At 41.9% G+C, this 15,016-nt stretch overlaps 1 protein-coding gene across 4 annotated transcripts in view; it reads right to left on the bottom strand.

The window, feature by feature from the left end:
- PIP4K2A (phosphatidylinositol-5-phosphate 4-kinase type 2 alpha) overlaps positions 1 to 15,016 on the bottom strand; it is a 186,099-nt gene that overhangs the window by 120,246 nt on the left and 50,837 nt on the right. The window lies entirely within an intron of this gene.

Below are 15,016 nucleotides of genomic sequence, written 5' to 3'. Positions count from 1 at the left end.
GGCTTAGTCGGTTAAGCGTATGACTCTTCACCTCGGCTCAGGTCGTGATCTCACAGTTCATCATGAGTTTGAGCCCCACATCGGTCTCTGCGTTGACCGCTCGGAGCCTGCTTGGGATTCTCTCTCCCGCTCTCTCTGCCCCTCCCTCAATTGAGCTCTATCTCTGTCTCTCTCAAAATAAATAAGTAAACATTAAAAAAGAAAGAAACAAAGAAAAAGAGAAAGACAGACAGACTATTCTGACCAAAAATAAAAAACAAAAATAAACTCCAAAACACAAACGTAAAATGAATTTAGATTCCACATGGTACATGTTCAGGGTCTTCACTATCTTTTTTAAGTTGTGACACAGACACTTAACATGAGATCTGCCTTCAACACATTTTTAAATGTACAATATGGTATGGTCAATATGGGGACAACATTGGAGTGCCTGGGTGGCTCAGTCGGTTAAGGGCCCAACTTCGGCTCAGGTCGTGATCTCACGGTTCGTGGGTTCAAGCCCCGCGTCGGGCTCTGTGCGGACAGCACGGAGCCTGGTGCCTGCTTTGGATTTTGTGTCTCTCTCTCTCTCTCAAAAATAAATAAATGTTGGGGCGCCTGGGTGGCTCAGTCGGTTGAGTGGCCGACTTCAGCTCAGGTCATGATCTCGCGGTCTGTGGGTTCGAGCCCCGTGTCGGGCTCTGTGCTGACAGCTCAGAGCCTGGAACCTGTTTCAGATTCTGTGTCTCCCTCTCTCTGACCCTCCCCCGTTCATGCTCTGTCTCTCTCTGTCTCAAAAATAAATAAATGTTAAAAAAAAAAAAATAATAAATAAATAAATAAATAAATAAATAAATGTTGAAAAAACAAACAAACAAAACAATAAGATACAGGCACAATGTTGCATAGTGAGTCTCTAGAATTTAATAACCCTTGCTCTTTTTAATATAAAAGTGTCTTCTAAAAGAATGTGCCCACCAAAGAAAACAAACACCTGATGACGGCCTGAATTTGGGGAATGGATTCTCCACCACATATAACTCTTTGAAGGCAGGTAGTGTAGCTGGGCTGTCCATCTGAAAAGCTTAAAGTCCAGGCACGGGACAAGAAAGAATAAATATGGAAATACTGTTAGTAATACTCTTTTTTTTTTTTTAATGTTTTATTTATTTTTGAGACGGAGAGAGACAGAGCGTGAGCAGGGGAGGGGCAGAGAGAGAGGGAAACACAGAATCCGAAGCAGGCTCCGAACTCTGGGCTGTCAGCACAGAGCCTGACGCAGGGCTCGAACTCACAAACCGCAACATCATGACCTGAGCCAAAGTCGGACGCTTAACCGACCGAGCCACCCAGGCACCCCAAGTAATACTCTAACTGTTAAAACGGGTGCAATCATGTTAATTTCAGATCCAGTATGGATTTACAAATGGGACCTACCTATTTTTTGGGGGGGGCTACAACCCTACTGAGGTCACCACTACAGAAATACGTGGTATCAGAAGTACAGACACGAAAAGGAAAGTATCCTTTTTTCTACGGAATCGGCTATGAATAAAATGCAAAAATGCTTTACTCACCACAGAGGGAAACAGTTTGCCATAAACTTCTTTTGTTGATCTTTTCAAAATTAGGCTTTCAAGAGTTTGCTGTATTTTCTGTGGTAGCAAAAATGTCATGCCCCAATAGAAATCATTTTAGAAAATGCTGCTAATTAGAAAATGTAACAGTTATTAAAAAAAAAAAAACAAAAAAAAAACCAATTCAAAATGTTGAATGTGACACAAGTGGCAATAGAGGAGATTTATCCCTGGAAAGAATTCTAACCCTTTGCAACCTAAGGCCATCTTTAACACCTGAACACGCCCGAGTGGAGAAATGGACCACGGTACATTAATGTTTTATATACATACAGGAATCCGAGGACTTGTATAAAATACATGTTAAACGGACACAAATACAATAAAAAGAAAAGCAGGACGGAGAATGGATTTAAACTACCAAAAGGTCAAGATAAAGTGAGACAGTGGAAAAGAATTCAAATTCAAAAACCACACCTAGAACAAATTCCATACCTGTTTTAAAGAAACCTTAAACGAGAAGCTTCTTTGATTTTTACCAAATCTCCTCTATCTTATCAACACATTGGGATTATATACTTGGTACACAGCAAAAGATCCCATAGGAATGAGAATGAGGGCAGTTCTCCTTTTTAATTAACACTAAGCCGCTATCCTAAACCCTGTAATATCCCAGGCGTTTTACATATATAATCTCATAAACTCTGCAGAACAAGTCCATCAGATATGAATGTCTACATCCATTTTAAAGAAGAGAAAACTGAATTCAGCAGTTGATCTCTGCCTTCCCCCCACCCCCCCCCAGGAGCTCTACAATGCCCTTAAGCAGATTTCCAGGCCCCTACAAACTGCTGGGGGCAGCTCAGCCCCGTGGACTGTGCCCTAACCAGAGTATAAGAGATCTGCTGTGGCCGCCCTGCTGGCCGGACAAGCCGGACAAATGACTGCCCCTGTGGTCTCAGCCTGTGAGGAGGTTGGACTGGGTGGGTCCTGGCTCCTTCTGGTTCTAACCGTTGAATTTGATTTGAAAAATATAGCTTTCATCAGGTTTCAGGGATGGTCTTTTTCTATTCCTAAGCATATACTGCCCGATATACTCACAACATCTATTACAAAACCATTCAATTACTATGAGGACAAACCAGACGAGAAGCCTTCATTTCTTTACCAGCCATCACGAACAAATTCTATTAGGGATCCCTTTCAGGGGCTGTTGTCAGGGTGATAAGGCTGCGGTAGATAGAGCTTGGTTATCTTTAGTGTGGCTTAAATGTCACAACTCTTGTGACACTTTCCCTAACGGCCCACGCACCCCCACCCACAGCAGAACTCTGACCTTCCCAGCTACAGAGGACAAACACTGCGTCCTTCACGCACCAGACAAGCTTTGATGACTGTTTCCATGATTTTCTGCCTTGCTGGACGTGTGTTCCCTGAGACATGAAACCACCTGAACTCACCCCTGTATCCCCAGCACTTACTCCTTGCTACCAGGTTGGGTGCACGATCAGTGTTCAACACGTGTTTATTGAAATACTGAATTGTCTTCCAAAAGGCAGGTAAGAAGGCAGACAAGAGAAGAATCTAGGTGATCTGTGTATTTTATGACTCATAGGATCCCACTAAACACATACCAAGTACATGCCTGTCTCATTTTGCATAAAGGATGTGTTCGTGAAAGATAAGGAGAATTAGAAATGGACTCATCTTGCTAATAATTTCCAAGAATCTTAATCTCAAATGAGGCAATTCTTCACATTTTTTTAAAGTTTATTTATTTTGAAAGAGAGAGAGAGAGAAAGTACAAGTGAGGGGAGGGCAGGGAGAGGGAGGGAGAGAGACGGAGAGGGAGGGAGAGAGGGAGCGAGAGAGAATCCCAAGCAGGCTCTGCACTGAGAGTGCGGAGCTGGACGCAGGGCTTAAACCCACAAACTGTGACATCATGACCTGGGCGGAAGTCAGACGCTTAACTGACTGAGCCACCCAGGAAACCCTTCAGGATGTTTTTAAAGTAAAAAAAAAAAAAAAATGTGTCATGGAACCTGAACACCACCTCAGTTCATCTACATTGCTAGAGACTTGAGTGTTTTTTTAACTTCGATCAGTTTTTTTTTTTTTTCAGTCCTTACAGTTACAAGCCACGACATGACAAAATCATTTATCTGCAGGCAACTGAAATTAATCAGATGGAGTTTTCCTGTGGTAGTCCTCCTCCAACTTCATCTTGGTTTTGTCTTTTTTAAAGTAGGCTCCACGCCCAACGTGGGGCTGGATCCCCTGACCCCGAGATCAAGAGTCACCTGCTCTACTGTCTGAGCCAGCCAGGTGCCCCTCATCTTATTTGTAATTCAGACTCGAGTAGATTAGGCTATACTGATCTGTACGAATTCTTTTAATATGTGAGAACAAAGACAGGAAGCGTCACATGTCCTGAAATCAGGCCACAATGCCCATTCCCGAGGTGGGGCCAGTCAAGGAGGTTTCAAGGAGGGGGGCCATTTTAAACTGAGTTCCAGGGGCACCTGGGTGGCTCAGTCAGTGGAGCGTCGAACCTTGGCCCAGGTCATGATCTCACAGCTTGTGAGTTTGAGCCCCGCGTCGGGCTCTATGCTGACGGCTCAGAACCTGGAGCCTCTTCAGATTCTATGTCTGTCTCTCTCTCTCTCTCTCTCTCTCTCTCTCTGCCCCTCCCCGGCTCACACTCTGTCTCTCAAAAATAAACATTAAAAAAAAAAATTTTTTTTAACTGAGTTCCAAAGGAAGGAGGGAGCAGACTATGGGGGCAATGTTTCCTAAGAATGCAAGGGGAAGCAAGGCTGATAACACAGAGGAGGAAGCAGAGGACAGCAAAGGGATTCCCTGCCAGACACCGGAAATCCTACCTTCAGGGTGATGAGTTCACCGTCGGACAGAAGCTGTAGGATCACAGAAAGCCCTCAAGCCCCTCTGTCCTTCCCCCTCCCAGCTGCCCCCTTCGGGCTTGCTAGAGGCCAGCCCGCTGCCCCCGGTTCTCCAGATGTTCACAACGCTATTCCAACTGTGTGGTTTACGTGTGTGTGTGCCTTTAAGTTAAACCATAAGCTCTTCAAAGGCAAGAACCTTGTTTTTTGCTGATGTTCTTGCCCTGATAACTGGTAAGGGTAGTAGGTACCCAACCAATGCTGTTTGAATGACTCAATCAATGAGCCTATTATTTGCAGTGTTTCAGAGCACGGAGTTACAGACACTGCACACAGATTCTAGGGGCAGAGGACAGGAGAGAAGAGGCTCCTGGAAATGAGAAAACCACTCATAGAAGGAAAAACCTAGGCAACCACTTAGAGGAAATTCGGATAAGAGAATGGGATGTGGAAAGAATCGTAGGAAATTCAGAGGCCGAAATGAACCTCTTAATTTGTGAGAATAAAAACTTACGCAGCAGAATGGGCAGCTTTGACAGTTTACGATGATTCCAACTCTGGAAAGCTGGGAGCAGGGACAACTCAGTAACAGGACAACTCAAATCACTGCACCACTCACTGCAGGGAGCAGAAAGGAAAAGACTCTGTCTGGTCTCCACTTTCAATGCACAGTTTTGCACACTCCCTCTTTACTACACTCTGCGCTTTGCTATCCCGCTACAATTTCATTTTTAAAAACAGACTAAAATCATTTAGTCCAGGCATCTGCATTTTCCTAGCAGCCTGCATTCTTCCATCAGTTCTCTCTCCTACCTTCCCACACTAAAATCCTTTCCCTCTCCCCTTCCCTAAGTATAATTCAAAGAACCAAGTGCCTTTTGGAAGATCAAAAGGGTTTTTTCCTCTGGTTCCGGACCAACATTTCTGTGAGATTCTGCCGAATGCTGAAGTGGATTTCTGAAATGCTCTGCGGTGAGGTTTCCAAAAGGCAACCTCGATTCGGTATTTGTGAGCCTGACAGTAGATGTGATTGAAAACATTTTGCACATAATTAAGGATTCTTGTGTCTGGTGTTCAGCTCTGTCCTTTCAGGGGCAAGGACATGTCACTGTTCATCTGTGGAAGTACACTCCTAAGTTAGATTAAAAGCTCACTCGAGGGGCTCCTGGGTGGCTCAGTCGGTTGAGCGCCGACTTCGGCTCAGGTCATGATCCTGCGGTTTGTGAGTTCAAGCCCCATGTCAGGCTGTGTGCTACAGCTCGAAGCCTGGCGCCTGCTTCGGATTCTGTGTCTCCCTCTCTCTCTCTCTGTCCCTCCCCTGTTGGCACTCTGTCTCTGTCTCTCTCTGAAAAAATAAAATATTTTAAAAATATATAAAAAATCCAAAAAGCTCATTTGACAAGACGTGAGGTCATTTAAAGGAAAAAGGAACCTTTAGCCTGATGACCACAAGTGGCTTAGGCAGGCACGGGCCCTGGCCACGAAATGGAGAGACTACACTAACAGAGAGTGTGTGGACACAGGGAGGTAGGGAAAGGGCAAAAAAGGCAATGATGGGAACAGCTCAATACAAATGGTCCCCATAAAATCTGACCACCCGACCAAAACAGGAATCTGTGAGCCTGGGCGTTGCCTGTCCCAGACCCACTTAGACGTGTGCAATGCAGCCCACATGCAGGTCTAAAACGTCCAGGATGTGCTGGCCCAGAATAAGGAGAAAGGGGAGGCAGGTGGTAAGCCCCAAACTTCTGGGATCAGCCTGGAATTAGGATGTATATTCTCCTAATCCTACCAACAATGTGCTGACCAACGGTAGATCAAGTCTTTGCACTTCACGTCAGTAGTACATTGAGACGATCCTGGCCATTCTAGCTGGATTGAAATCCTTGGCTTTCCAATGAACTAGCTGTGGAATCTCAAAGGACGTTATTTCTGAGGCTATGTCCTTTTCAAAACAAAACAGCAACAACAACAAAAAAGGTTTCTGTTTCTTTTGACTGCTGTAACACAACAGCAGGCGATTAATAGAGATTTGCTAAATTAGCAAATAAAGGAATACTTAATTGAAACATAAGCTAGCACACAGTTGCTGCTTAGTAAGTGTTCACGACTTTGAACCTCCTCCTCCCCTCTAACTTTGAAGTATATTCTCCATGTGGTTTCCTGTTTGGCCTTTATAAAATGTATCAAATGAACAAAGTCATTCTTTTTCTAATTGTAAAATAATACAGGTCCATTGTTGAAGGTGAACATATTGCATGTTAGATTCGCAAATTTTGAAACGTACTGGGATGTCGACACCACACTTCATTAACGGTTTGAGATTTATATCAGAATGCTAAAAAAAAAAAATGCAAAGAGTCAAGAAAATAAAAATCACTCACTCCATCATCCAGGGATATTACGATGTTTTGACATATATTCCTCCAGACATTTTTTCCATGCAATGCTCTAGAAATACATTTTCCTACAAAAATGGCAAACGTAGTAGGTACGTTTGTATAGCCATACCAAAATTTAACTATCCTCTTACTGCCATGCACTTCTGATTTTTCCCTTATTTCTGGCCATTATAAACAAAGCTGCATGATCAACATCGCTGTGCACACATTTTTAAAAAGATGTTTCTAACTAGCTACGGCATGAGAAATTCCTAGAAGTGGAAATTACTGGGTCAGAGGTGCGCATATCTATCGTCCACAGAGACTTTATTATATTCTTATCGGCAATGTGTAAGTACGGTTTTAACTTACACTAATTACTACTGCGGTTGAACGTTTTCATATTCGTGGCTATTCACATCTCGTTATCTGTGGTTTTTCCTGTTCATGTTGTTTTACCCATCTCCTACTCAAGTTTTTCCTCTTCATCATACCATACAAATTAGTATGCCTTTGTGGTTGCCAATTTTCCGCCATGCTTTCTTTTGCTTTTGGTTATGGTAAGCATTGATGATAAGAAGTTTCCATTTTCATGTGGTTACATGTATCAGCCTTTCCCTTTATTTTCAGTTTGCGATTCACATGCTTCTAGACAAAAATGCTGTAATTCTGAAAGGTTTTACTTTTTACTGTTTAATACTAATGTTTTAAAGAGGTAACACAAAAGAAACACCTTTATGATATTAATACAAATTACCATCCCAGAGCCACAGTATTTTCATTCGTAAACTAAGAATGTATTCAGATGTTCATATTTCATGAAAGGTTTGGGGCTTCCAAGCGCCCGGCTGGCTCAGTCAGTAGAACATAGGACTCTTGATCTCGGGGCTGTGAGTTCGAGCCCCACGTTGGGTATAGTGATTACCTAAAAGGAAAAAATCGTGAGGCATCTGGGCGGCTCAGTCGGGTGAGTGTCCAACTCTTGATTTTGGCCCATGTCATGATCCCAGGGTCATGGGATTGAGCTGCACGTCGGGCTCCACACTGAGCATGGAATCTTCGTAGGATTCTCTTTCTCTCTCCCTCTGCACCTCTCCCCAGCTAGTGGTCTCTGTCTCTCTAAAATAAATAATACTAATAATTAAAAAATATTAAATCCTTAGGGGCACCTGGGTGGCTCAGTCGGTTAAGCGTCCGACTTCGGCTCAGGTCATGACCTCGCGGTCCGTGAGTTCGAGCCCCGCGCCGGGCTCTGTGCTGACCGCGCGGAGCCTGGAGCCTGTTTCGGATTCTGTGTCTCCCTCTCTCTCTGACCCTCCCCCATTCATGCTCTGTCTCTCTCTGTCTCAAAAATAAATAAACAAACAGTAAAAAAAAAAACTCAAAGAGAAAAATTAGGAAAAGATATAAAATCCTTACTATAATACCAATAACTAAGATAACCACCGCGAATAGTTTAAACATTTTTATATACACATTTTATGTGTAATTTCAATGTATCCACATATACATACACATACGTGTATACATGTATATACTTTTACATTAACAACTGGCTCTGTGTCTGTTTTACCACTTCACTTTTTTCCCCTCAAACTTCCTGCCACTCCAAAACCTCTCAGCCAATGTTGACAGCTGGGGGGGGTATGTGTGAAGATAAATGCAACACAGAGAAAATGCTTTGTGCTTTTAAAATATGGAATCATATTGCATATGCTTATCTGAACCTTCCTTTCCCTGAACTACATCTTAGAGTTTACTCAATTGATCTAAATTACTTTTAACAGCTACTTAACATTACAGAGTATGAACGTGCTACAATTTATTTGGCCATTCTATTTTGTTTCCCATGTTTTGATGCTATACAATATGATGCAAGAAGTGTGCTTGTATGTATATAACCTTCCTAACCAGTGCTTTCTAGGAGATAGATGATCAGGAGTGGGACTGTGGGATCAAAGGCTGTATATATTTTTAACTTTGATAGATATTTCCAGATGGCTCTCCAGAAAGACTATAAACATATTACATATTAAGACTCTCTACGATGTTTGAGATAGGTTTCTAATAGACTTGGCCAAGTAAAGGTTGACTTATCACCTACGACTTCAGGAGAAAATTAAATACCCACTGAACACATTTTAATTATTCTCCTAAAATTCCAGTGATAATGATTTGTGCTTTTATTACTCTCTTTGCTTCCCTATAATGCTTTTATCTATTAATACTACAAGAAAAAACACAGAAAAACAGATTATACAATTCTTCCACCATGAATTCAAAATAAACATTTGAAAAATGTTGAGACTCTGACTTTAAAATATATTGCATTCCTTCCTAATTATCTACCATAGTTTTTATGTTGGCCGTTTAAACTAAAGGGGAGGGGCTGGGGGGAGGAAACGACATATACACTAAAGTCACAAGAAAAAGCCAGGACCTTTCAAGATCTTTTCCCAATTTGCCAAAGAAAAGCAGCAGGAAGGAATGAAATTAGGAAATCTGTTTTGAAAAGGGATCAGTCCAAAAAGATACAATCTAATACTTAGGGAAAACCATCGAGCAGCTCTAAAATTCTACTCAGAAGGTAGCTCCAAACCCAAAGGCGAGCACAGCCATTCTGTCAACATCTTACAACCTGCTTATCGTCAAACGCTTGCTTCGGCCCACACAGACCCCGCCTGTGGTTCTTCCTATGTACCTAAGCAATCCCCGTACTGTTTTTGGGCACCTCCTTCTCTGCAGGCCCTATCTGAAACCCAGCTTTTCAAGCAGTTGCCTGCATTTGATAAACCCTACCCCTCTGCTTCTCAAATAGACATTTTTGCATTACATTTGTAAAAAGTTTTAATAATCCTGTGCTAATTAAGACTAATGAGCCAGCATAGCATCAGAACAACCAATGTTCACACCTCTGCAAGAAAGTTAAGTCATTAGTGAGGCGCCTGGGTGGCTCGGTCAGTTGGGCGTCCGACTTCATATCAGGTCATGATCTCACAGCTCGTGGGTTCGAGCCCCGCATCGGGATCTGTGCTGATGGCTCAGAACCTGGAGCCTGCTTCGGATTCTGTGTCTCCCTCTCTCTCTGCCCCTCCCCTGCTCATGCTCTGTCTCTGTCTCTCTCAAAAATAAATAAACATTAAAAAAAATTAAAAAAAAAAAGTCATTAGCTGAAGCCATTCTGTGGGCCATGAATAAAAAGGGCAGGTGAATCCACTCACTACTTCAGTAGTAAAACGTACTTTTAAGCAAAATTCATTGACCATATTAATAATTATACCAAATACAATGAAAAAAAAAAAACCCTCATGTTTCTAACCCATAGGCTTTTATTTGTAAAAATTATAATATATTGACTGGCACAGATACCTTTCATAAAAACACCTTATTTTACCATGTAAGACTGGATACTAATGGTTTCACACGACGCTTAAGAGAGCAAGATTTTGGGGCGCCTGGGTGGCTCAGTCGGTTAAGCGTCCGACTTCAGCTCAGGTCATGATCTCGTGGTCCGTGAGTTCGAGCCCCGCGTCGGGCTCTGGGCTGATGGCTCATAGCCTGAAGCCTCCTTTGGATGCTGTGTCTCCCTCTCTCTCTGCCCCTCCCCCGTTCATGCTCTGTCTCTCTCTCTCTCTCTGTCTCAAAAGTAAATAAACGTTAAAAAAAAAAGAGAGCAAGATTTTGATCAAGTAGCAAGGAAATTAAAATAACCAGGGTTCAATTACATTCCATTAAATAGTCCTAATTTAATTTCTCATACAGGAAAAAAAGTAACCAGCAAATTTTGATATATGTACTCGAATACAGCATACTACTCCTCAAGTACTGTATGATTATTTCATGGAATACCAAATTACAATTATGGTAGCAAATACCTTAAGATGCCACTATGAACTCCTTGGCTTCAAATGTGCTGGCTTTCACCCAAAAGTTTACAGTGAGAAAGTCACATCTATGTGGCTTTAATCATTCTTCAACAAAGGATCGTTTATAAAAGGAATGGTCATAAAAACAATTAACACCTAACAAATGAAATCTTTCCTGTTAATATTCCATGGACACATGTTTTCACACACCAGAACATTAATGTGGGAGGTTATAAAATTGAAATTCTCTTGGAAAGTGAATCCTTGACTTGTATTTCTTAACTAGGAAATGTGTTTTTTCAGACCACTTTCCCCCCAGACTAATACCTGTAAAAAGATCATTTGGAAAAAAAAACAACTCTGAATACCAGTATTTAAACCCCTTCAAAATTATTTACAAGTAGGTCACGGTTTCATGACTGATATGAGTCTTAGCCATGAAAAATCCTAAAGTTTTCGGTGGACTTATATGTAATATTTTTTAATTGGTCTTTAAAATTAAAGATTAATTTGGGGTATTGAAATTTATACTCATTAAAATTTTTAAAGATTCTCCAAAAGTTTCTCAGTAGGTGTTTTCATCACCAACTATCGCTAACTAAAAGACAACAGGTTGATTTCAAAGCAAAACCAGGGCCTTTGCTGGCTAATTAGCAAAATGGTTTTCTTCTTTCACTATGTTGGTTGAACTAGAAGCTTCCAGATCACATTTTAATAAGGTTCAAAGTGAAAGTCCTTTGTTGGCTGACAAATATGGCAGCTTCCAACTCAGAATACGTTTTCTCTAAAATTCAATGTTCTAAACAGAAGTTGGTTTTCTAAGCTAGTCCACAAAATTCTATATGACCCGTATGTAAATGAAATACTGTTACATGTGTTTCAATGCAGAGAATACTCTTCTTTGCAATACCCACTCTGTCATCAATACAAGACATTAAGCAAAAACCAGGGCGCCTCGGTGGCTCAGCTGGTTGAGCGTCCGACTCTTGATTTGGGCTCAGGTCGTTATCTCACAGTCCGTGGGTCCCAGCCCTGCATCGCGCTCTGCACTGACAGTGTGGAGCCTGCTTGGGATTCTCTTCCTCTCTCTCTCTCTCTCTCTCTCTCTTTCCCCTCTGCCCCTCCCACTCTCTCTCTGAAAATAAATAATAAGCTAAAATAATAATAACAAAATAAAAGTCAAAAGATTCTGCTAAAGAAAACAGTAATGGAAATTATATGACGTATTTACGTCTCTGGAAGCCTAGTGCTTGAGGCAAAACATAGTTGGGGCTGTTTTTGTTAAAACAAGCAAATGAAATAACCTAATAGCAAACTTTGGGAATATATCTTCCTGTCTGGCTTCTGTAAATTCTATTATCTACTTAATATGCTTTTTTCTCAGTAAAACACTCCTGGTTTCAATAGCCATTCTTTTGCTGCTAGGTGATAATACACTGTTATCATATAGAAAATTATCAGTGTACATTTGGTTTAGGGAAAGCACGTGTAACTAAAGAGAAAGACCATTTAACATCTCCATGGAGCTTTCAAGAGCTCTGGAGACTAAGGACACTCTATGAAAGCCTCATTTTACTTCAAAACATATGGTTCCAAAACTCTCTGATGGTTAAGTGTCACAGGTGCTAACTACATGTTTTTCAACTATAACCAGGGGAGATTTTTTGGTATACAAAGAGAAGGCATAAAATGGAAAACAGGAGAGGTTGGAGATCAAAAACGAGGGAAGGAGAGAGTCATATGCATAACTGAAAAACCCCCACCTGTCTGAATGGAAACCGAGCTAGGAAAAGGGGCAGGAGGAAGGACGGGTCTGGTTACAGATGTGTCTCCACCTGAGTTCAGAGCAGGGCTGGCTTCTGGTGGAAAAGAGACCAAAAAGTCTTGCCAGGGATGGTAGCATAGTTCCAACCTCTAACTGGAAGAAAGAAAGAAAGAAAGAAAGAAAGAAAGAAAGAAAGAAAGAAAGAAAGAAAGAAAGAAAGAAAGGAAGGAAGGAAGGAAGGAAGGAAGGAAGGAAGGAAGAGAAAAGAAGGAAGGAAGAAAGAGACAGAGAAAGAAAGAAAGAAAGAAAGAAAGAAAGAAAGAAAGAAAGAAAGAAAGAAAGAAAGAAAGAAAAAGGGAAACCAGTTGATTGGCTTCTAATGTAAGTGTGACACTGGAAACTGATGGCAAATATTGTCATAGATGCAGTGAGCACAAAGCTCCTGAAATGAACAGACTTGGGGGGGAAGAGAAACCAGAGAAGGAAGCGTCGGACCAGCGCGACCACTCCGGGCATCCAGCAGCAATGACTGTTCCGGGACCCAACCAGACCCGGTGGTGAATACCAGTGTTTCCGGAAATTTCTTAGAGAAGAGCTGGGGAAAACATTTTATATATACATAGGTATGCGTATACAGAATACATATAGGTATTTATACACATACACAAAATAAAAATATATTCGTCTAGGGGTGCCTGGCTGGCTCAGTCGGTACAGCATGTGACTCTTGACCTTGGGGTTGTGAGTTCGAGCCCCATGTTGGGTGTAGAGATTACTTAAAATAGAAAAGCCTTTAAAAAGATATATATTTATCTGAAATACTGTCAAAATGGTGAATTCAAAACTATTTACTTAACGTCCTTGGCAATAAACAATTCACAGAAAGAAATTTGAATTAAAATGCAAAGAAAGAAGGGAGGAAAGATCTAATGAACCTTAACTACTGGTCTCCTCTGGATGGAGACAGCACATTGATGATGGATGTTGATGACTTACTATGGTCAGCCACTGTTCTAAGGCTTTCACCTCAACCATCTCCTTTAATTTTCACCACCACATGCTCAGGGATCAGGGCGTCTGGCTGGAAGGCGGCAGCCAGAGTGTGGGCACAGTGGGAGGCACGGCAGGAAATGAGATCGCCCAGGCCCCTCGAAGCTTGAAGGCTGTGTGAATAGTTACAGCGGATGTGAGCAGTTACACAGGGTACAGTCAGAGCTGAGGGGCCAGTGCGGCGGGCCTTTTTGAGGAAATGTCACTGAAGTTGAGGCTTGGAAAAGGGTTACTGAGAAGAGACAGTTCTCACTTTGAATTGCCTTAATGTCCAGATTTAGTTAGAATCTACATGTCCACACACACACACACACACACACACACACACACACACACACATAGACAGTCTAGGACTTTCCTCCAAGAACATTTTTCTAGTTGAATGTAAAGAAGCTGTTGTTCTTTCAGGAAGTAGGCAGGCCTGTTACCATTAAACAAAAAAAATGTTTGGACAAGTACCCACTAGGAAGAATAAATTATCAAAATAACTAATAACATGTTAATAGGAAATAATCTCTTTTGGCACCCAAGGTTTCAGTGGAATCAAAATTATTATAAAAATATACAGCTATGTTTTGCATACATTCTCTAACAACAAAAACCAACGAAAAGCAAAGGTTCTTCCTCCAAAAAGACTCCTTGTCATTCTTTTTCTCTTAAGGATAAAGACCAAGGAACCTAGCCATCCAACACCTTGAATCTCATTACACCATGAATAATACATCAGCAGGAGCACTGGGAGCACCAAGCCCCTGCTGGCTGTCCCAAAGAACCCCTCAGGGAGGGATGGGGCTGAAAGCACAGACTCCAACGTAGGGAATCTATCTGAACAGGAAACCGGTTTACACCTCTGCACTGCTTCCAGGGAATTAGAAAAATGGATGAAGAGATTCCTTATCCACGGTGGTTTAACCTTAAGAACATGTTCGCATCAGTTTCTTACTCATGCACGTTTCACACTAATACAAATGCTTGAAGATACCAGGCACGTCCGTCAAAGGTGCACCTGAGACGTTTCAGGGACAAATCCAGCCAAGCGTGTGGGAACTGGGGAAGGGCCAGGGGAAACAGAAATGAACACTTGTCCAGAGGAGATGGCGGCAGAGATAAATTCCAGAAGGACGGATTAAGAACGGGCAGAAAGCAAGACGGCAGCCTGCACAAGACAGAGATAAAGACCAACTGATACTACACAAAGAGAAAAAGAAGAGTCTGATAACTCAATCATGAGTCATGCCAACCTTGAATTAGAATGTCCCCCCCAAAATGCTGTCAACTCCAGACAGTAAATACTCAGACCTCAACACTCTAAAATGGTGGGCTGGGAGGTTAATAGGTTATTGATCAAGGAGCAGCAAAAAAGGATTAGCATGTCCCACCCCAAAATATACCAGTGACGCATACAAATTCTTCTGAACTGAAGGCATCTGAGTTCTGGAAATCCCGTACCTGCCCCAAAGCAGAACTCAATTCTGCTCCCCCAGAGCAACTCAGA

This window comes from Neofelis nebulosa, chromosome 8 (assembly GCF_028018385.1).
Source record: "Neofelis nebulosa isolate mNeoNeb1 chromosome 8, mNeoNeb1.pri, whole genome shotgun sequence".
NCBI classification, from domain to species: domain Eukaryota; kingdom Metazoa; phylum Chordata; class Mammalia; order Carnivora; family Felidae; genus Neofelis; species Neofelis nebulosa.
The sequence above is the reverse complement of the archived record's forward strand: the minus strand, read 5'-3'. Positions and strand labels throughout refer to the sequence as shown.